We start from the raw sequence: 22,752 nt of genomic DNA, 5'->3' as shown, positions 1-22,752 counted from the left end.
GAGGTGGGTAAGCGAAGCTGAGGGCCCGGATGGACCGGGTCTCGGCTCGGGGGACCCCAGGCGGGAGCCCAAGGACCAGGCAAGCGGCCATCCTCCCGTGATCCCTGCTCTGCATCAGGCCCCAATGCCTCTCAGAAGCACCTGGAGCCACGCGCCTCAGAATCATGCCTCAGCTCACCCAGCTCTGGCATCTTGCTGATGAGGGCATGGAGGCGCCGCAAAGGGATGTGACATGTAGTCGGAGGCGGAGCCGGGACCAGAGCCTGGGGTCCGAAGCCTCCGTCCAGCGTCATCTTTCCACAAGACATCCCAGAGGTATCTGAGGCTGCTTCTGAGGGAGGAAAGGGGCTGCGGGACCGGACATGTGCGGTGGCGGGCCCGGCTCTGCATCCACCCGAGGCTTAGTCCTCCTGACCTCGGTGTGGTCCTGCTCCCCGCGGAGGGAACGGCCGCTCGAGGTCGTCCCCGGGAGGCTGCAGGGAGGGTCCCGGGCGCTCCGCAGGGAGAGGGTCCTGGGGCGCTCTGTGCAAAGCTGGTGAGGTGCTGCCCAGCACCCAACACACTTCCGGGCACAACCGACGCTCATGGCGGCCCAAGACCCAAAGCCACCCGTGCGCATGTGAGATGGTGCCTCCCCCAGACCGACCTGAGGCGTCGGGGGCTTGAAGGGTCCATTCTTATTCTCACTGGAAGCAGGACCCCGAGACTGGAGTGTGTGCAGAAGCGGGCAGGCCGGGGGCCCGGGTTCCTGAGCCCCTGAGTCAGGAGCGATGAGTGAGGCCCCTCGAGGTCCAGTGCAGAAGGCATGGGAGCCCAGGCTCTGATGGGAGAAGTCTGGGCACAGACGAAGAAGGAGAAGAATCCCACGTTCCTATGGTTCTGTCAAAGGTGCTTCCTGTTTCCATGCTCGAGTTATTCTTCGTCTGGTTCACATCTCAGCTCAACGCTGAGGAGAGTCAGTCTTGGGTTTTCAAGACCTCGGAGTCTTGTAGGTGAAACAAAGTCGACAGGTAGCAGGACTCCCAACTCATTCATGACTCAAGGACGTCATTCTGTTTCTCTAGGGAGAGAACGAGGGCTCAGAGTGAGGCCTGTCCTGTCAGAGTGGAGCCAGCAAGCTCCTCAGAGCAGAGCCGGGTGGGAACAGAGCTGCCAGGACGCGACAGAGAAAAGAGGTGCTAATGCAGGGCCACATTCTCCCTGGCCTGCTCTGCTGGACGAGCACGTGGGGAGCAGACTGGGGCCTTTCATGGCCCCAAAACTGAAGAAGAATTTTATGAGATTCTTGTGACTGCTCTCTCTCCCTCCCTTCTTCCCTCCATTTCTATTTTCTCTCCTTTGAAGTAGCAACCATCCTTGCCTTGAACAATTTCTCTCACAGCCCATACATCCTCCAGAGATTTCACTCAGGGCCCATAATCAGAATTAGCTCACATTACTAGACCCAATGTGTTTTTTTTTATCTCGCTCTAACTTTCAAACAGAAATCTTGACATGAACTCAATCATCTCCATTTTGACCCTGCAAGAGTGGTAGACTTAATCCCAGGGTGGCAGAAGCACTGGGTGTTGGTGTTGTCATTAAAACTCCCTCCATTTCTTCACTGGACACAGTCATTTCTGACCACCCAAGGACATCTTGGCTTAAACTACAACTTGTGCTTCATGCATGAGTTGAAATTCTTCATCAAGCCCTGGGAGAAAAATCAATGGTTTTTACAGAAGAAATTACACATAAAGAAAAAAGGGTGGAAGCATCTATTTAAAAAACAGCAACTGTCTTTAGAAACTGTTTTTGAAAAACCTTGTTTCATTTTTGGAGATTGAGGAAGTTCATCTTTGACAGGAGAAAGAAGGGATAAAAGAAACAGGAAAACAGGGGAAATGGATAAAAACAAGTTAATGTTTGCATTGTCATAACTGAGAAAGAGTTTGCAGCATAAAAGACATTTACCAGAGGATAACCCCTAGACATGATTTTGACCTTGTTTGGCCACAATTTCCTCTTCTGTGAAGTAAGGAAGTTGGCTTTGAGGATCTCTGACAGTTCCAGGCGTTGTGAGTCAATGTCTTTCATTGAGAGCAGAAAGGAAGAATCCTACACTTCAGAACCCAGGAGGTTAATGATAATTCTTACAGACCTATAATTTTAGAACTGCAAAACCACTGAGAAGTAACCACAAAAAATCTAAATGAATAAGAGTTCAACTTGTGGGCTAGTGATGCATTATTATCCCAGATCCAGAGCTTTTCTTATGCAGACAGTAGCAGTTATAAAATATAATGAAAGAAGAATGTGGCTCAAAAAGAAAAACCATGAAATATCTAGGAGCCAAGTTACAAAAACACTCTGAAGGACCCAGAAAGAAACTTACTGAAGGTAAGTTTCTTGTACTAAGAGGAGGCAAAAACATCTAAAGGGAAATCTAGTTCTTAGACTCAATCACCCACATATCATTTTTTTTTCTTTAGTAAAACCTGTAATTTCAATGAAGCAATAACATTGTGTTTAACTTGATGGAATAATTTAAATGTTATTTGGTAATAGAGAATCAGTGAGTATAGCCATGCCCTCTGAAAGAGACTACAGAGGGAGATTTGATTATCTTGAACTCGAGGAGCTGTGTTTTACTAACAGCTCAGATCACTTAGTGCTGCCTCCGGCAGAGACAAACAGAAGAGCAGAAGGAACAGAACTGTCTCTGACCAGGACTAGGTAGGTGCCAGGCAGGCTGTGTGGTTTAGGTGCTCTGATGGGTGTATAACATGTGTTCCCCCGTCCTCCCCCTGACGGCCTCCCTGCTGTACTAGGCTCCCTGCTGTACTTGGCTCACCTGCTGTACTTGGCTCATCAGGGTGGCCCTGATCATTTTCAATTCCTTCCAATCATGTATGAGCTTGTTTGTCTTCCGTGCAAGACTAGGTTTCCTAAGAAGACAGAGATGTGAACTCAGACATCAGCCTTCCATATGAGACATGTGGGAGTGAGGGCACGTCTGTGGGCTCAGGAAATTTATAGTGCTGGATGGTGCAAGCAACAGTTCTCAGGTCACTGCTGGGGACTTGTCTGTCATAGGTTTTCAGAAGAGCCTCCATTCCAGGACTGAAAGAATTAAGGATGAAACTAACCAGGAATACAGACAGAAGTAGATAAACATACTAATAAATATCTTTGAAGAAAACCAAATGTTATCTCTAAGGGTAGCTATCAATTCCATCTATTAGATGAGCAAGCACACAGCCAAAAGCAAGCCAGAAACAATTTTTGCAATACATATAATATAGGATTAGTGACCTTAAATATACATGGTATTCTGAGAAGTCAGCAAGGAAAGATGAATAGAAAAATGGGTAAAGTGTAAGAGATAAAAATAACCAAAAAACATTTTTCAAAATGTTCAACCTCAGAAACAATTTTTTTTAATATATTAAAACAAAAAATAAAATATTCCCTCATTCAATTTGGAAAAATTGAAAAAATTCTTAAAACCACTAGTAATGAGAATATTGGCTGTCAAATATACTTTTTAACATTGTCAGTAAGAGGATAAAGTGGTACAACGTTTCTAGCATGGGCAATTGGGAAAAACCCATTAAAACTTGAAAAATGCATATATATATATATATATATATATAGAGAGAGAGAGAGAGAGAGAGAGAGAGAGGTTCCACTTGTACGAATTTATACAAAAGTGTTATATAAATTCCTCAAGATATATATATATATATATATGGTCATACAAATTTATGAGGCAAATTCATTTGAACAGATGTAAAATTTTTCCCAGATAATATTTAAGTGGTAAAAACACATTGGCATTGAGTGTGAAGTAAGATTCTATGTTTTAAATTAAAAATAAATATTTACACAATTTCATTTGCAAAGGAAAAGAGCTGAAATATTCTGAATTGTAGGTAGTAGTTATAACTGAAGGGTGGGCCTATGGGTTTTTAAAAAAACTTTCATTTTTGCATTTACTTATGACCTGAAATTCTGGGTGTTTTTAGTTGAAACTTCCTGATGTGTATTATGTTTTATAATGAGAAAAACTGTGATAGATTTAAATGAAAGTAAACATTAAAATTAAAATCCTAGAAATAATTGGGTATATTTCTCCACTAATTTTTATCCAATACAAACTTTTTCTTCCTTTAAAGTGGATTCTCCAGGAAGATTATAACCCACCACCATTCTGGATCTTCCTTTCAAGTAGCCCTGAAGATCCAATCAACTGGGCTCTAAATCTTTTCTAATGAACCTCCTCACCGGCAAGGGGCTGGCCTTACCCTCCTTTTGTAACAGCCGGACTCCCGCCCTACCACTGGCTTTGGATGCTCCAGCCTCTGCCTCACGGGGACGCCGCCTCCATAGATGTGGGCACAGGAGGGCCTCAACCCCAGATCTGAAACCCCAGGTCTATGCAAACCCAAGGCGAGTGACAGCTGGGGCTCAGGGAGCCAGAAAGGATGGAGCAGTCACACTCCTCCTGCTGAGGCAGGTGCAGGGCCCCGGGGCAGGAGGTCATGTCTGCTCTGGTCCTGGAGGCCCTGAGCTCCTCGGACTTCTGACTGTGTCCTTCATCCTTCCCACCAGGCCTTCCAGGACCTCCGTTCCAGGACAATGAGGCTCCTCCATGTCTTCCTCACCGCTCTCTTGATCCTCTTCCAGGTACTGCCGGGTAAATACCAACCAGGATGCCCTTTCTTATCATTACTTGGTTTTTCCTTCCCTAAGTTAACCATGATCAGAAAGTAAAGCATGACAGAGCTACTAGTAGGTCACTTCCACACTCAAATTAGGCATTAAGTGGTTAGAGAATTCTTTCCAAAGCATATTGTTGCATCTTCATGACCTTAAATGTCTTATTCGTGGTAACTCTCTCCCTCCTCTCTTTTCCCTGGAATGAGCTGGATGATTTGCGAACTAAATCAGTTGAATCACTTGACTGGTATAACCCAGTATGAGACAAACTTCCTTTATCAGGCCTGGACCGGACACCTCTTGCCACATGACACGGTGTGACATTGAGTTCTGCTGGACAAGGCTTCCATCTAACGAGCCTGTGAGAGCTGGGTGGGTTTTGCATGATGGGGAGGTGGGGTGACTGGTGAGGCACACGGGGCAGTGGTTACAGACCCTGCGGTTAACACCCAGGTGTTCCTGTGACAGGAAGGGTGTATATATATATATATATATATATATATATATATATACATATATATTTTTTTTTCTTTCTTTTGGCTGTGCTGGGTCTTCATTGCTGCACGGGCTTTTCTCTAGTTTTGGAGAGCGCAGGCTACTCTCCAGTTGCAGGGCACACGTTTCTCATTGCAGGGGCTTCTCATTGTGGAGCCCGGGCTCTGGAGCACAGGCTCACCGTGGCGTCTCAGGGGCTTACTTACTCCCACACGTGGCATCTTCTCGAACCAGGTTCATCAGCATCACTGACATCTTACATCAGAACAGATAGTGAGGGATACGAGGGGGATGTTTGCTATTGGTGTTTAGCTGGGAAAGAAGGGGATCCCAGTCAGATGGTGAGACCCCCAGATTTCCTCATGGGACTTCCACAAGGCTTCATATAAATGTCTTTTCCTTTTCCAGACAGCACTAGGGTGCTCAATTTTGAAAGACCCTGCCATCTTCGGGGTGGAATCTGCCTGAAGCAAGGGATGCCGAGCTGTGAGCCCTTCAGAGGACCCTGCGGGCATCCACCGTTTGCTGCAAAATAAAGTCGAGCTGATGGAGGCAGCCCAGCTGAGGAACCCAGCGAGAGACCATGAGCAGGTCTCCTCTTGTGCAAATAAAAGCAGACAGTTCTCACATCTACACAATCGAGTGTTTTATCATTAGGACTGATGTTTTCCATGGCAGGGTAGGCAGTGGGAGGGAGACAGTTATTATGCTTTAAATTCTTACCTGGAAAATTCCATGGACAGAGGAACCTGACAGGCTACAGTCCATGGGGTTGCAAAGAGTTCTGCACGACTGAACACAAATGTTGCAACAGTGTTTTCATTCACAGAGCAAATGTGACCCTTAAGCCACTTCAGCCCGAGGCTGGAGTCCTGAGAGAGGTTCAGTCATTTGGTGTCTTCCTTGTACACGTGACTTGTCCAAGGTGTGGCCCCGTCTGTAGTTTGCTGAGTAGGCTGCCTCTCCATACAGGTGTCACTCTCCTCCCTCTGGGGAGGGAACAGGCCTTGACAGGACCACAGCTCTCTGCAGTTTACAGAGCAGGTTTAGGGTGGGAGGTCGGAGACAGGATGCAAGGTGCCCAGGAAGCCGGCGACAAAGAGGAAGGACAAAAGACACGAGCATTCTTCCAAAACCTGAACAATCTCACAGGAAAGAGTGTGACTGGCATTGCGGTGGTGTGACGAGGACCAGTTCTATAACTGGGTCCCAATCAGTGATGAGTGGGCTTCCCTGGTGGCTCAGATGGTAAAGAATCTGCCTGCTATGCAGATTTCTGGGTTGGACAGAACCCCTGGAGGAGTAGACAGCAATCCACTCTAGTATTCTTGCCTAGGAAATCCCATGGACAGAGGAGCCTGGTGGGCTACAGTTCATGGGATCGGGAAGAGTAAGACACCACTGAGCAACTAACACTTTCACTTGACTTTCAATCATGAATAATTAAAGAAAATTCAGAACAGGTTAGCAGATGAACAACCAGTGTACTGTTTCTGGCTTCTTTGTTTTGCCTCAAGTTTTATTTTGTTTTAATTCCTCAGCCAAAGTCACATATTTCAAGCCTCAGCACCATCATAAATTATAACATCTGGTAAGGAAAGTCACTGCATTCTTCTTTATAAAAATTATCCAGCTTATTCTTGCAAATTTTCCCTTTACAGGGTATTTTAAAATCAACTTAGTCAATAAAAAAATATTTTTAAATCCTAATTTCTAGATTATCACTAGTGTATGGAAAGTCATGAGCCAATTTATCATTCTTTTAAAATGTATAATAATTTTCACTTGATTCTAATACTTAATCCTTGAGGAAGGAGACAAGTAGAACATCATGCAGTAATAAAGAATTCATTATCTAGAGTCAGATTCCTGATTCGAACTTTAATTTCACCACATACAAACTCGAACACCACACTGAATATCTCTAGTCTTATTTTTTCCCCATGGATACCATTAGGGATGATATTAGTATTGGTATAATGTAAGACTAGTTTATTCGGGTTGTAGGAAGGCCATCATAATCACCTGCAACACGCTTCACTTGGTGGGTTCTGATTAATTGTATAAATATAGGATGAGTAATCATTCATCATCTTGAGATGAGAGGAAAATATAAGAATTCTTGAGTCAGTCACTCTGAAGACATTTGTTACAGAAAAATGCTTCATTCAGAATAAGGGGGATCATTTCTTATGAGAAGCCCAAGATTTTCTGGGTGAGAAAAAACTGAAATCTCACCCCTAGCTGCTGAGACTTAAGTTAGGGATGGCTCAGCCCAAGCCTGGTGACAGAGGAGAGAAACAGCAGGTTAAGGGAAACCAGGAGGAGGGTGCCTGGATGTCTGTTAGCATCACTGACCCCATCTTGGGCTCGTGCAGCTCCTGCCGTCCTTCTGTTGACCCTGCCCAGAAATGGCCTGTGTGGTGAATCACGTCTCTGTCATCAGGGTCTTGTAGTTAATAGATATTGTTTAATAACCATTAGGACCAGGCAGCCTCTATGCTCTGTTAGTCCCCAAACAATGAGGATACACTTCCCTGATGTATTCCCATGTGACTAGTTACCTTTTCACAAATCTTAGGAAAATAGATTCCTATTTCCAACCCCCCACCTGCATACACCAGGTTAACAACAAAATAGCCCCAGTGGCTCCTCAGAGGGAGCCTTGGAGTCCTGCTCTGTGAGTAAGTAAGGTGCTCCCCCAACCTTGGTAAAAAACGGACTGATTGATAATACCCAGCAGCCTCCTCATTTTTTGATCTCAAGATGCCATCTCAGTCTGGTGAGCTGTTTTCATTCCTTCTGTCCTTCATTAGGGGCACTAAGCCCCTGTTCCAAACTTGTTTTGATTCAGGCTTTGGCTAAGGAGCAAAGCCCTTCGACTTTCACTTACCCTGGAACTATGCTGTGTTTTATAGCACAAGAGTCAAGAACATGAGGCTTTATCGGTCATTAGACATCACCATGGCCTGGACAGGGCCCTGAATCAGCAGGGTCATTCCTAGAGCACAGATAAAGCCCATTGTCAGATGCAGGGGGCCCATCTTCTGTACAAACTGAGCCAAGTGACATGCTACAATAGATCTCAGACACCTCTCAGCATCTGAAGAGAAGTGAGTCCTAAACCCTGTGATAGTTTTCCTTCTCGAAGTCCCATTCAGTTAAGTACAGGAGTGACTATTGGAAAAATAAAAGATTGTATCTTGACTGTACTTGTGCCTGAGTTGAAGTAGCGGATGGTACTAACTCCATGAAAGCAAATGGGAAAACGTCATCTGAACTACTCACAGGTTCCCATAGAGTAAGTGCTCCATCAATTTTAATCATTCTTTTAGATTTTTATTTTTTTGATGTGGACCATTTTAAAATCTTTATTGAATTTGTTACCCTATTGCTTCTGCTTTATGTTTTGTCTTTCTGACCACAAGGCATGTGGGATCTTGGCTCCCCAATCAAGGTTGGAACTCACATCACCTGCACTGGAAGGTCAAGTCTTAACCACTGGACTGCCAGGGACATCCCATCTATTCATTCTTATTTTTACTGTCATCATCATTGTTGTTCTCTTTTGGTCCTGCACCCATTAAAAGCTAACAAAAGAAGCCCCTCCAGCTTTGCTCGGAACATTGTTAATCGTTGCTCCTGTTAATGTCACGTGGTTTCGAAGTCCAGTGAATATTGTAGTTAGTACTCAGATTAGAATTGAACACTGTCTTCCACATGCAGTCGCCCTGATTGGACCTATAAAAGAAGCTTTGGGTTGCTTTTTATTCAACCCGCTGAAGTGCTGTTTGTTTTCTCCTTTCCAGGAACTTGCGAGGAGTCTCTTCTGAACCAGCCTTGAAGCTGTCTTGCCTCCTCATCTTTGTTGTCTTCTTTTCTCAAGTGATCCCAGGTAAATGGTCTCTGGCATTTCCCTGTCATGTCTGAGTTCAATTTCGTTTCTCCAACCTGCTCCACTTTCAGAGAGATACCCTGGTGTCCCCAAAGCACCTCAGGGATGCTAATGTGGGAAGAGTAGAAAAGGGAAGTTTCCCAGCTGTGTTTGCAGAAGGCTATCTGCCCTGGAGGCATAGAGAAGAAACCCTGAAATCAATGGGAAAGAATGGAAACAAACCATCATCTGCTTTCTTTAAAGTCTAATATGATGACATAGTCATAACATACACAGTCTCCTTTTTGAAACCTTCCACCTACTGACGTGTGTCTGAGCTGAGAGCAGTACCTAAAGTTTACTGTTTGCCTCATTCCAGAGGCATTTTGTTCCTGGCTGCAGAGCAAGAAAAAAGAGGAAGCTTAGAGGTATTCTTTAGGAGATAATTCATATAGGTAGAACCACAGCATTTTGGGAAAAAACACAGATGTCTATTCTGCCCCATATCTTGAGCAAGCAGTGGCAGGGATGAGAAAAGAAGGGGAGGTGGGGGTCTGAGCCCCTGTGTGATTGCTCCCCGCATCACAGAAGTGCTGAATGTTATGGGACATCTCAGAGGGCAGTAAGATCACTTGGATGTGCGGGAGGAGAGTGGCTGGTGTGTCTGAGAGGCGCTGGAGGGTCCCTGAGAGCCGGCACCTTGCCTCCTGCAGGGAGTCTTGTCTTTTTCCGCCATGTTGAGCTTGGTGCCCAGCACCCTTCGTCCTCTGTCTCCCCTCAGTCACTTCCTACAATCATCACATCACACCATGTGGTCGCTCAGTCTTGTCCAACTCTTTGTGACCCCATTGTTTGGCCAGGCTACTCTGTCCTTGGGGTTCTCCAGGCAAGAATAATGGAGCGGATAGCCATGCCCTCCACCATGGGATCGTCCTGACGCAGGGATCTATCCCAGATCTCCCACATTGCAGGCAGATTCTGGACCATCTGAGCCACCTAATGTAAATACATTCATCGGACCAATCATTCCTTTTCTAGGTCTCATTGCCCGGGGCTCCTCGTGCTTCCCAGGGTGTTAGCTCACAAAACCTGACAGATAATGAGCTAAGTGAGCAGGGGCTGGATGGATGCAGTACCTCCCCCGATGCCCACCCCCAGACCCCGTCCTTTGTCTGCTTCTGGTCAACAAGCCGATCTCTGCTGTGGGCTCATTGGACACAGTCACTGATTCTGTGGCCTCACTCAGATGAGTGACCCCAAGTCAGTTTCCCCACTGAGCTAACTTTCAATCAGAATGAAGGGAGTGTAGATTCCCTTCCTCCACTGGGCTCTGAGGGGATGTCCTGGGTAAAAATGAAGACAGAGCTGCAGAACTCCTCATGTGAGATTTTTGGCACAGCGCTAGGACATCAATGGGTCCCAGCAATGGGCAGTCCAGAAGTCAGAGCTCCCGGGTCACAGCTGCCATGATGAAGCCACGCATGGCATGGGTGGGCATCAGGACAGCCTCCAGGATGTGACAAAGAGCTGCAGGTGTGAGGACCCATGATGAGTAAGCTCTCTGCTGGAAGCCAAGTGCTAGCACCTTCCCTCCAGCCTGTGGGTTGGAATCAGCAGTTCAAGAAAGTGGAAACAAGGTTGATGTCCATGAGTGGGCAGAGTGGGGAGTGTGACCCTGCTGCCAGCCCTGGCATTGACCCCTCAGGGCGTTGAACCCCCAGGGCAAAGCCAATGAGAGCCAGGCCTCTGACCACTCAACCTGGGCTCCAAAGCTGGTGACCTCTACTAATGACCGAGAGTGGACAGGCTGGAATTAGAGGGTCCTTGGGGGGCACTTGCTTATCTCCCCCACCTCCTAAGAGGCAGGAAAAGCAACCTTTTTTTTTTTTTTTTTTTTTTAAATTTTTGGCTGTGCTGCGTCTTTGCTGCTGAACCTGAGCTTTCTGTAGTTGTGGTGACTGGGGGCTCCTCTCTAGTTGTGGTCCTCAGGCTTCTCATTGTGGTGACTTCCCTTGTTGCGGGTCCTGGACTCTACATCACAGGCTCAGCCACCTGGCACATGGGGTTAGGTACCAAGGCATGTGGGATCTTCCAGGACCAGGGATCAAACCCATGTCCCCTGCGTTGGCAGGAGGACTCCCAGCCACTGACCACCAGAGAAGTCCCAAATCAACCTTAGTCCTGGTTTGGAGCCAGGCAGGTTATTCCTTTTCTCTTTTAGAAACCTCTCTCCCCTCAGCTGGTGCCCTGATCATTCTAGGTCCTTGGCTTCCGGGTCTTAATATTTAGATCTTTAATCTTAATTGTAAGACTTATCTGAGAAACCCTGAAAGCAGGTGTATGTTCTTAGCCTGGGAATGGTGAGTGACCTTCAGAGTATTGCTGACACTCTTCAACTGCGTGGGGCATATGTGTGAGTATGTTCACAGATTTTAGTAAATATCTGAGGGCTGTGCTACCATCTTGTCTTCAGCGGGATCCCTTGCCAGGACGATGAAAACACAAACTTACAAAATTTTAATGTGGTGTTTCCAAAAGACATCTGATAACCCCACAATGGTGCATTTCAGAGGGCACAATAACAGGCTGTAAATGTCAGCCCAAGAGAGCTGTTTACACTCTCTGATCCTAGTTTCCAAATTACAGCATAAAATTTCTATTCACAACAAATTTGAAAATCAGCCTTTCTCCTACTGAACAAGCAAGTATAATAGGAGGGACAAAGTGAGGGAAAAGAGGTGCATAAGACAGAATACTTTCCTGGCAGTGTATTTTGGGGATTCCTGGTTGAACTGAATTATTTCTTCCCCCGGATCGTGAGCTCAAGACTTTCTTCCAAAAACAGACATTTTTGTTCTTTCTTCAGGTTGTAGAATGCTTAATTTGTGTGACTCTCACACAAGTGTGTGCCTGGGAAGAAAATAAATTGTCTTCATCACATGGTAAATACACTTCTGCTGTATGATGGACTCATGTTTGATGGAACTTCCTGAATTAAGTGAATTGAGGAATTCACATTTAATGGATCATCCCTGAATTACATTGGAAAGCTGAAGCCTCATTCTATCATTTTCTTTATTCATCGACTATTCTGTCAACATCTATTGAACACCTACTGTGTGCTAGAAACTGTACTGGTAGCTGAGGCCATGGAACCAAAGTCTCTTCTCTTACACAAGTTGGGTGAATGAAGCATGTCTTCCCAGTGAAGGCCATGTGTGAGCTGAGACTAAAAAAGAAAGTACAAATCAGGCAGGGAAAGTCGGAGGACAAGTAGCTTAAGTGTGTTTCAGTGTGAGGAGAACACAATACGCCAGAAAGACGACTGCCACTGTGTCAGGGGTTAGTTTGCAAACCAGGCTGATGAAACTCGAGAAAGTATGGCAAACAGGTGAAGGACCTGAGACACTAGAGAATTTGTCCTTCATCCTTTTAACAGAGAAACACTGAAAATTTTACATGGAGGTGTGACGAGGGATGGGAACATGGAGAGACTGGGAACTCAGAGGCCACTGAGATTATCAGCAGCGACCACAGCTGCTTCAGAAAGCAGTTTGCTATCTCTTGTGAAGTTAAGAACATGTTGACCATGTGGAAACCCATATGCCAATGGAAACACAGATATCCTTTCACAAAGGGACACAAAACTTCAGTGATTTTCATACCATAACACGCACACACACACACTCAAAGCTCTTTCCCTCAGTCCATACATTTGTAGACAGAGATTAACAGGTTGGCTTTCCTGGGGCTCAGTGCTAAAGACTCTGCCTGCCAATGCAGGAGAAACAGGAGATGTGGGCTTGATCCCTGGGTCAGAAAGATCTCTTGAAAAAGGAAAGGACAACCCACTCCAGTATCCTTGCCTGGAAAATCGCATGGACTCAGTCCATGGGATCACAGAAGAGTCAGACATGGTTTAGCAACTAAACCCCACCACCAACAAATGAGGTTGTGGAGAACATCCATTTCAACAGTCACAGGAGCAGAGACTGAGACCTAGGAAAGGCAAGGCCTGTCCAGAGTTAATCAGCTAAGGGGTGGTGTGGCCAGACTTCCATCTGAAATCTTCCCGTCCAGTTCATGATGTCATGCACTCAGAAAGACCCCACAGGACCCGAGTGAACAGTGGCTCTTTTTTAACAGAACTCACCTGTGGGGAGTGTCTGCTGCTGCTGTGGATACTCCGATGCTGAAACTAGACGATGCACCAGTGTTTCTTCTGACTCTTGCATTCTCCAGGCAGGATGACACACCCATGGATGTTCTGATACTTGCAGGCACCGTTGATTTTATCACATTCAAGGTTTTTCCTTTTTTCCTTTCCCTATAAAGAAGAGCAGGTGAAAAAGAAACAAATAAATAAGACCTGTGTAACTAAAGCTACCAGAATTCATCTTATATAGCTGCTGCTGCTGCTGCTAAGTCGCTTCAGTCATGTCTGGCTCTGTGCGACCCCATAGATGGTAGCCAACTAGGCACCTCCATCCTTGGGATTCTCCAGGCAAGAATACTGGAGTGTTTTGCCATTACCTTCTCCAACGCATGAAAGTGAAAAGTGAAAGTGAAGTCGCTCAGTCGTGCTGGACTCGTAGCGACCCCATGGACTGCAGCCTAACAGGCACATCCATCCATGGGATTTTCCAGGCAAGAGTATTGGAGTGGGGTGCCATTGCCTTCTCTGTCTTATATAGCAAGGAACTCCAAATTACAGTTCACAGGGACACAACTGGCACTCTCCTTGATTTGGTGTGACCTACAAGCTTAGAATGTTTTTCCATATTTTAAAAAATTATACTAAGAACTGAGAAGCGGACTTAAATTGTTCTATAGGAAGGTGATCAAGCTCATTCACTTAAACAGGGTCTACTGGGCTTCCCTCAGGCTTCCCTGATGGCTAAGCTGGTAAAGAATCCCCCTACAAATTGGAGGAGACACAGGAGATGCAGCTCCGATCCCTGGGTCAGAAAGATACCCTGGAGAAGGGAATGGCAACCTACTACAGTGTCCTTGCCTGAGAATCCAATGGACAGAGGAGCCTGGTGGGTGACAGTCCATGGGGTCACAAAGAGTGGACCACAACTGAGTGACTAAAAAACTGGACCTGCTTCGTTAATGAATTCTGAGCAGAGTTGACATTTCCCTTCAGGGCTGGGGCCCTTAATCCCAAGGACGAGAGTCCTGAGAGCACATTGTTCAGACACAAGACCAGGAGCACCCACGGTGGTGGCTGCTCCTCGGGGGTCGGGGGTCTGATCAGAGCACCCAGGCCCTCCCGGGTTGGCGTCATTAGAGCAAGAATAAACTTTGGCTCTTTGAAGGTGCTAAGATCTGGAGGTGCTGTCAACACAGCACAGCCTGGAGCATGCTGTATCCTGAGGAGGGCTGCAGGGAAAATGCAGGACCCCCAGTTTAGCTTGGATTGCAGGTGAGCAACACATAACCTTGTAGGATAAGTATGTCCCGAGTGATGCACAGATCACACTTGAGCTAAAGCATTTGTTGGTTTTATGTAATTCAGTAAGTAAATAGTTTTCTGCGATTGTTGAATATTAAATAAAACAAGGTCTTTGGAGTCAAACCTATCTGGGCTTGAGTTAAAGTGCTCCCTACATTCAATCTGCACTCCTTTGAACAAATTACTTCATCTCTTGCTCCCATCTTGTAAAATGGCCTGCCGCATAAATATTGCTATGAGGAATATATTTGGGATAAGACATTAAAAGTTTCATCGTTTTAGTTAAAGTGGAAGTTCAGTTCACTTCAGTTCAGGCGCTCAGTCGTGTCTGACTCTTTGTGACCCCATGAATCGCAACACGCCAGCCCTCCTTGTCCATCACCAACTCCCAGAGTTCACTCAAACTCATGTCCATCGAGTCGGTGATGCCATCCAGCCATCTCATCCTTTGTCATCCCCTTCTCCTCCTTCTCCCAATCCCTCCCAGCATCAAGGTCTTTTCCAATGAGTCAGCTATTTGCATTCGGTGGCCAAAGTATTGGAGCTTCAGTATCAGTCCTTCCAATGAACACCAAGGACTGATCTCCTTTAGGATGGACTGGTTGGATCTCCTTGCAGTCCAAGCGACTCTCAAGAGTCTTCTCCAACACCACAGTTCAAAAGCATCAATACTTCAGCACTCAGCTGTCTTCACAGTCCAACTCTCACATCCATACATGACCACTGGAAAAACCATAGCCTTGACTAGATGGACCTTTGTTGGCAAATTAATATCTGTTTTTCAATATACTATCTAGGCTGGTCATAAGTTTCTTTCCAAGGAGTGAGCGTCTTTTAATTTCATGGCTGCAGCCACCATCTGCAGTGATTTTGAAGCCCCCAAAAATAAAGACTGGCACTGTTTCCACTGTTTCCCCATCTATTTGCCTTGAAGTGATGGGACCAGGTACCATGATCTTATTTTTCTGAAAGTTGAGTTTTATGCCAACTTTTTCACTCTCCTCTTTCACTTTCATCAAGAGGCTTTTAAGCTCCTCTTTATTTTCTTCCATAAGGATGGTGTCATCTGCATATCTGAGGTTATTGATATTTCTCCCGGCAATCTGGATTCCAGCTTGTGCTTCTTCCAGCCCACCATGTCTCATGATGTACTCTGCATGTAAGTTAAATAAGCAGGGTGATGATATACAGCCTTGACGTACACGTTTTCCTATTTGGAACCAGTCTGTTGTTCCATGCCCAGTTCTAACTGTTGCTTCCTGACCTGAATACAGGTTTCTCAAGAGGCCAGGCACATGGTTTGGCATTCTCTTCTCTTTCAGAATTTTCCACAGTTTATTGTGATCCACACAGTCAAAGGCTTTGGCATAGTCAAGAAAGCAGAAATAGATGTTTTTCTGGAACTCCCTTGCTTTTGTGATGATCCAGAGGATGCTGGCAATTTGATCTCTGGTTCCTCTGCCTTTTCTAAAACCAGCTTGAACATCTGGAAGTTCACGATTCATGTACTGCTGAAGCCTGGCTTGGAGAATTTTGAGCATTACTTTACTGGCGTGTGAGATGAGTGCAATTGTGTGTTCGTTTGAGCATTCTTTGGCACTGCCTTTCTTTGGGATTGGAAGTAGTCAACATGATTTACTATTATTATTAGTGTTGCTGTTAGTCACATGGAAATGATTTGTAAGCCATAAAGTCCCCTGTAAATGTTTTCTATCACCATTACAATTTATGGGTTTACCACCAACTAGTTAAGGGCAATCATGGGAGGCTGTTTTTCACTTCTTTAAGCTTCTCTTTCATTATTTGTAAAATGGAGCATGTCGCATATGCTATGCTTCTCTCAGAGTTGATATTATTCCGTTTAGCACATCACTAAAGTTTAGCACAAGTTGATGAATCAACTTGAGCTTTCCTACTCTAGGCTCCAAGGTCATGCACTATATCACCCAACCAGTTGCATCTGCCACTTACCCGATGTTGTCTGGATAAAACACACAAGTAAGAGGAAGAGAAGGTACAGTAACTTCATGATGGGAAAGCAGTTTTTGGAATTCCAAGTAGTACAAGTGTCTGGTGGCACACCTGAATCGGGGCAGGCGATCTGGGAGAGAGTTTGAAAATTTCAGCTGGAAAGAAAGTGCTTTTATCCTAGCAGAGATGTTCAGCTGGGCCTGGGCCTAATTTGAGGATGTTTCATCTATCGACACATGGTCCACGTGTTTGCCTGTCATAAAGGAAGCGGGTTGCAGGAAGTCAGGGTTTCTACACTGATTCTCACTTCTGCTTATGGCTCTGGGGTTTGGTGCAGTTTTTTGGAGAAAAATCATTAAACATTGAATTCTGTTAGGAAATTATTCATTTCTTTTTTTCACCTTTACTTCATGTCTCTGCATCTGTCCTTTTCTCCTTTCAGAATATATACCCTTAATCCATAGGTCACAAAGAGTTAGACACGATGGATTTACTGAACAACAACAACCCATCACACATACACATTTTACAATAGAAAAATGAGAAGGAGTTTTGGAAATTAAAATGATCTTTTGTCACTCTCAATATTTTTTTTTTTTCTTTTTGCTACCATTTACAGAGAGACTTGATCCATCCTAAGCAACCACTTGCATAGACCACAATCAGGTGAGGCTTTATGGGCTAGAGTATTTCTTAATGCAGATAATTCATCAATGTATTCTTGAGTGAAAGACACCAAAGGATACCAGATAAGGGGCTTCCCAGGTGGCCCTAGTGACAAAGAGCCCACCTGCCAATGCAGGAGATGCAGTTTTGATAACTGGGTAGCTAAGATCCCCTGGAGAAGGGAATGGCAACCCACTTCAGTATCCTTGCCTGGAGAATCCCATGGACAGAGGAGCCTGGTGGGCGACAGTCCATGGGGTCACAAAGAGTTGGACGTAACTGAAGTGACTTAGCACACACACATACCAGGTAAATCATTGATATTTTTTGCATATCTTCCTTCTCGCCACTTGGTTTTGCTTTACAGTGTTCATATCTCTCTTTTTCTTTATATGTAAGTCTCCAAAGTAACAAGTCCTGTTTTATTATCTTACAGTCTCAGCACCTAGAACATTGGCTGGAATAGAGCAGGTAGTCAAACATTTGTTTCTATGAATAGGTACTAGTGTGGAAAAGTCAACAAATAAGTGAATAAATAAATGGATGAATGGAGGGAATGAGGGAAGGAAGGAGAAAAGAAAGGAAGGCTTGGGCATAATCCTTAGGGTTTTGAAGGTCTGGAGAGAGTCCATTAAGTTGCTTTATCCCAAAGTGTTCCCAAGCACAAGCACCCACTCACCCATTCCCAACATAACAGGTCATAGCAGGTCATAACACGTCATGGTCTGTAGCCTTCCCTCACCACCTCTCTTTCATCTTACCTGAAGTATATGTTCTGACGTTTTTCTCTCTGTCCTGAGGCAACTTAGCAATAAAATGTTTTCACTTTTCATCTTTTGATCAGCATTTGAATCTTTCACTAAGTGGAATTCTATTTTAGTTTAGTGACATCAACCTAAAAACAGAGCAAGTGTTTGTAGCAAGCTGTTTAAATAAGTCTTACTTAATTCTACAGAATATCTGTGGGGGTTTTACTTCCTTGGCCCCAGCAACAATAATAGAAAAGAAAGTATAGACTATAGGCATTGGCCGCATTTCTCTCTTGTACTTTTATACTGAAAGTGTTTCTTTACACTGATTCCCTAATTGTTACCCATCTATTCCCACCCCTTCTTCAACTACAGATGTCTCTGACTCTCTCCTGGAAACCTACCTTGCAGAAGGATCATCTGCCCTTCTCAGGTGGACTGCAGCAGAGACACTGGGGAGCCTCTGTCTACAACTACATGCTTAAAGGCCAGATCAACAAAGGGTGGAGGAAGGGGTGAGTGAGGTCACACAGGATGCCTCTTGATCCCCGTTGGCAGGAGTCATCCTGGTGGAGCGGTGGGGGACAGCCAGACTCGATGGCATTGTTGACACCAAAATCTTTGTTTTCTCTGCCCACTGGAGCCAAATAAAATTTGCAGAGAGAGTTTGGGACAAACAGAAAGATGGCTTTAATCATTAAGCCGGCAGAAGGGAGAACACAATAGGTTCCTGCCTCAAGGAGCCTGTCTCCCCTCCATCGGGAATCCAGAGGATCATACAGTCAGGGCTCACAGTCAGGGCTTGGAGATACGGGACAAAAGGTGTAGGGGTCCTGAATTCTCTCTTTTTGCACTGTTTGGAATCAGTCACTAGGCAAGTGTCAGGTAGCTAGGTATTTGGGTCTGGCAGTTGGTCCCGGTTGTTGAGTCCATTGTCCTTTGGGGATTTCCTGGTGACTTTCTTCCTGTAATTCAAAAGGGATAAAGCAAACCTCTATGGGGTGGCTTCCAGAAACAGTGCACCATAAAGTTAAGCATCAACAAGAGGTTAAAATAGAGCAAAGAGAGGAACCAAACTACAAGGGGAGGTTTATGATGCCATAAAGTTAAGTATCAGGATGTGGCTAGAATAAGTTAAAGGATAATAGATGCAGAGTGTGGCTCCTGCAGAGTTAGAGGGCAACAGGTACAGATGTAGTTTGCATAATAGGTTAGTCTTCTGAAAAGAAGAAACTTAGTTATCAATGCAGACTGTTGATTGTCAGCAAAGTAATGCTCAAAATCCTCCAAGCTAGGCTTCAACAGTACATGAACTGAGAGCTTCCATATGTACAAGCTAGATTGAGAAAAGGCAGGGGAACCAGAGATCAAATTGCTAGCATCTGTTGGACCATAGAAAAAGCAAGACATTTCCAGAAAACATCTACTTCTGCTTCATCGACTAAGCTAAAGCCTTTGACTGTGTGGATCACAATAAACTGGAAAATTCTGAAGGAGATGGACCACCTGACCTGCCTCCTGCTAAATCTGTATGCAGCTCAAGAAGCAACAGTTAGAATCAGACTTGGAAAAACAGATTGGTTCCAACTGGGCAAGTAGTAAGTCAAGGCTGTATATTGTCACCTGCTTATTTAACTTCTGTGCAGAGTTCATCATGCGAAATGCCAGGCTGGATGAAACACAAGCTGGATCAGGATTGCTGGGAGAACTATCAATAACTTCAGATTGCAGATGATACCACTCTTATGGCAGAAAGTGAAGAGGAACTAAAGAGCCTCTTGATGAAGCTGAAAGCGGAGAGTGGAAAAAGCTGACTTAAAACTTGACATTCAAAAAACTAAGATCATGGCCTATGATACCATCATTTCATGGCAAATAGATGGGGAAACAGAGGAAGCAATAGATGGCTTTATTTTTTAGGCTCCAAAATCACTGCAGATGGTGATTGCAGCCATGAAATTAAAAGATACCAGCTCCTTGTACGAAAAGCTATGACCAACATAGACAGCTTATTAAAAAGCAGAGACATTACTTTGCCAACAAATGTCCATCTAGTCAAAGCTATGGTTTTTCCAGTAGTCATGTATGAATGTGAGAATTGGACTATAAAGAAAGCTGAGCACCAAAGGATTGATGCCACTGAACTGTGGTGTTGGAGAAGACTCTTGCAAGTCCCTTAGACTGCACGGAGATCCAACCAGTCCATCCTAAAGGAAATCAGTCCTGAATATTCATTGGAAGGACTGATGCTGAAGCTGAAATTCCAATACTTCGGCCACCTGATGGGAAGAAGTAACTCATTTGAAAAGACCCTGATGCTGGGAAAGATTGAAGGTGAGAGGAGAAGGGGATGACAGAGGATGAGATGGTTGGATGGCATCACTGACTTGACGGACATGAGTTTGAGTAATCTCCGGGAGTTATTGATGGACAGGGAGGCCTGGCATGCTGCATTCCTTGGGGTCACAAAGAGTCAGATATGACTGGGAAACTGAACTGAACTGTAGCATATGAGATCTTAGTTCCCTGACCAGGGATGAACCCATGCCCCTTGCATTGGCAGCTGGAGTTTTAACCACTGGACCACCAGGGAAGTCCCTGCTTTTAGTTTTTGTAACTGCACTAGACGGGGGCAAAAGGTAGAGAGGGTTTGAGTCTCACCCCTGAGTAAGCATGAGAAATGAGACCCAGGACCCAGGTGGAAAGGCTGGCCTTGGACCAGAGCATGAGCCCATTTGGCTCAAGAGTCACATGGGAAAGCCATCATCTTCCCGGTGCTGAAATGACACGAGCATTCCTCCCATGCAGGAGTCCAACATGACACCCAGAAATGTTATGGCAATAAAACATCAACAGATGCAAGAATGAAACTTAAAATTAAGTAGAAATTAAAATCTGAAATCCCAACAAAGACTATGATAAAAATTTAATATAAACAGTACCACCAAACCACACTTGCTGGTGCTAAGTACCTTCAGTCGTGTCTGACTCTGTGTGACCCCATAGACGGCAGCCCACCAGGGTCCCCCATCCCTGGAATTCTCCAGGCAAGAACACTGGAGTGGGTTGCCATTTCCTTCTCCAGAGCATGAAAGTGAAAAATGAAAGTGAGGTCACTCAGTCGTGTCTGACTCAGCGACCCAACGGACTGCAGCCTACCAGGCTCCTCTGTCCATGGGATTTTCCAGGCAAGAGTACTGGAGTGGGTCACCATTGCCTTCTCCAAAACCACACTTAGTGGCAGATAAATATTCCATGATAATAAAACAAAGTAAAAATAAAGGATAAAAGGGATACAAGATATATGAGGTGTAAGACTGAGTCCCAAATACAACCTTCGAGATGAGGAAGAGTTGGCAGATGCACCATGGGCATTTCTGTGACAAAAGAAATATAAAGTTGAGTAAAATGTTGACAGCTGTTATCATTTTTTTCCTCCATTAAACACACACAGGTTTGTCTCTATTAAGCTGCTAATTTTAGGCTCAAGGCATGATTTTAAGCTACTGCTGTATTGATTTCCTGTTGCCGCTGTAGCAAATTGCCACAAGCTACATGGCTTAAAGGAACACATACTTATTATTGTGGTTCTGAGGATCCAAAGTCCCAAATGGGTCTCACTGGCTTCAAATCACGGTGTCAGCAGGATGCCGTTCCTTCTGGAGGCTTCCTTCCTTCCCACGCTTAGAAGCTTCCTGCCCTCCTTGGCTTATGGCCCCTCCTGCATGTCAGTGTGAGCTGGGGCTGGTTTAGCCTCTCAGCATGCATCTCTGACACTGGTCTGCCTCCCTCCTCCACCTCTAAGGCTCCTAGTAGTAAGATGTCACTGGGCACAGCCATATACTCCACGTCATTTCCCTATCTTAAGGCTGAATGCTTAGGTACCTTAATTCCACCTGTGCTGTAATTCTCACTTGTCATGTGTCTGCCTTTTCAGGCTACTGAAACAGAAACACCATAGGCCAGGTGGCTCTTTTTTTGCACTTTATTTTTTAACTGAAGGATGATTGCTTTACAGAACTTCGTGGTTTTCTGTCTAACATCAACAAGAATCATCCATGGGTTCACCCATGCCCCCTCCCTTCCGAAACATTGTCCCATTTCCTTCCCCATCCCATCCTTCTAGCTCGTCTCAGAGCCGCTGTTTGAGTTCCCTGAGTCACACAGCAAATTCCTTTTGGCTATCTATTTTACATGTGGTATTGTAATAGGTGGCTTACTAACAACAGACACTTACTTCTCAGTTTTGGAGGCTGGGAGCTCCACGATCAAGACAGAGCAGGTGGCTGGTGGATGGTGGTCTTCTCCCTGTGTCCTCAGAAGGCACAAGGGGTGAGCCATCTCTCTGGGGTCTCTTTCATAAAGGCCTTCATTCCACCCAGGAGGGTCCAACCCTCATGACCAAATTTCCTCCCAAAGGCCCTGTCTCATAACACCATCCCCTTGGTGTACTAACTCTTAGTACAAGACCAGAGAGCTGCTCACATGTACAGTGTGCACCAGCAAGGCTCTTGGTTTAACTAGCAAACCCTCTGAAGAAACAGCAAGCAGGCTGAGGTCAGCATGCTCACCCCGCCCCTGTGGTCTCTCTGTTCTGTGCTGTGTTGTCTTCATTGAATTGTGCTTTCCACAGGACATGTTTTTCCATAGCATCTAGTTGCATCATATCATGTACACACAGAGAAACATGCTTTGTTCATGTCAACTCTGTCATTCAGTTGATGACAATTTGGGAAGCAATGTCTCGTCTCAATGCCCAGCACTTACAGGAATAGGACAAGTCCATGCCTACAGAGATCTTATAGCCCAAAAGGGAATCAGAAGTGTATCCACGTGCG

At 45.1% G+C, this 22,752-nt stretch overlaps 2 long non-coding RNA genes across 4 annotated transcripts; one reads left to right on the top strand and one right to left on the bottom strand.

Annotated features, from left to right (window-relative positions):
- The first annotated feature begins 330 nt into the window (after positions 1 to 330).
- Positions 331 to 5,825, top strand: LOC139180187 (uncharacterized). The gene is made up of 3 exons (XR_011564494.1): positions 331 to 4,431; positions 4,594 to 5,062; positions 5,605 to 5,825. It is a non-coding gene; the product is annotated as an uncharacterized lncRNA (long non-coding RNA).
- Positions 5,826 to 8,275: 2,450 nt separating this feature from the next.
- Positions 8,276 to 22,656, bottom strand: LOC139180188 (uncharacterized). Of its 3 annotated transcripts, none has more exons than XR_011564496.1 (3): positions 22,152 to 22,656; positions 17,927 to 21,291; positions 8,276 to 13,397 (listed from the first exon to the last, which is right to left on the bottom strand). It is a non-coding gene; the product is annotated as an uncharacterized lncRNA (long non-coding RNA). The 3 variants fall into 3 exon arrangements; XR_011564495.1 differs by lacking the exon at positions 8,276 to 13,397 and having other exon boundaries at positions 16,699 to 18,060; positions 18,319 to 21,291; XR_011564497.1 differs by lacking the exon at positions 8,276 to 13,397 and having other exon boundaries at positions 16,699 to 18,879; positions 19,538 to 21,291.
- Between the last annotated feature and the right edge of the window lie 96 nt (positions 22,657 to 22,752).

The sequence above is a fragment of the Bos indicus genome, chromosome 27 (assembly GCF_029378745.1).
Source record: "Bos indicus isolate NIAB-ARS_2022 breed Sahiwal x Tharparkar chromosome 27, NIAB-ARS_B.indTharparkar_mat_pri_1.0, whole genome shotgun sequence".
In the NCBI taxonomy this organism is placed as follows: Eukaryota; Metazoa; Chordata; class Mammalia; order Artiodactyla; family Bovidae; genus Bos; species Bos indicus.
The sequence above is the reverse complement of the archived record's forward strand: the minus strand, read 5'-3'. Positions and strand labels throughout refer to the sequence as shown.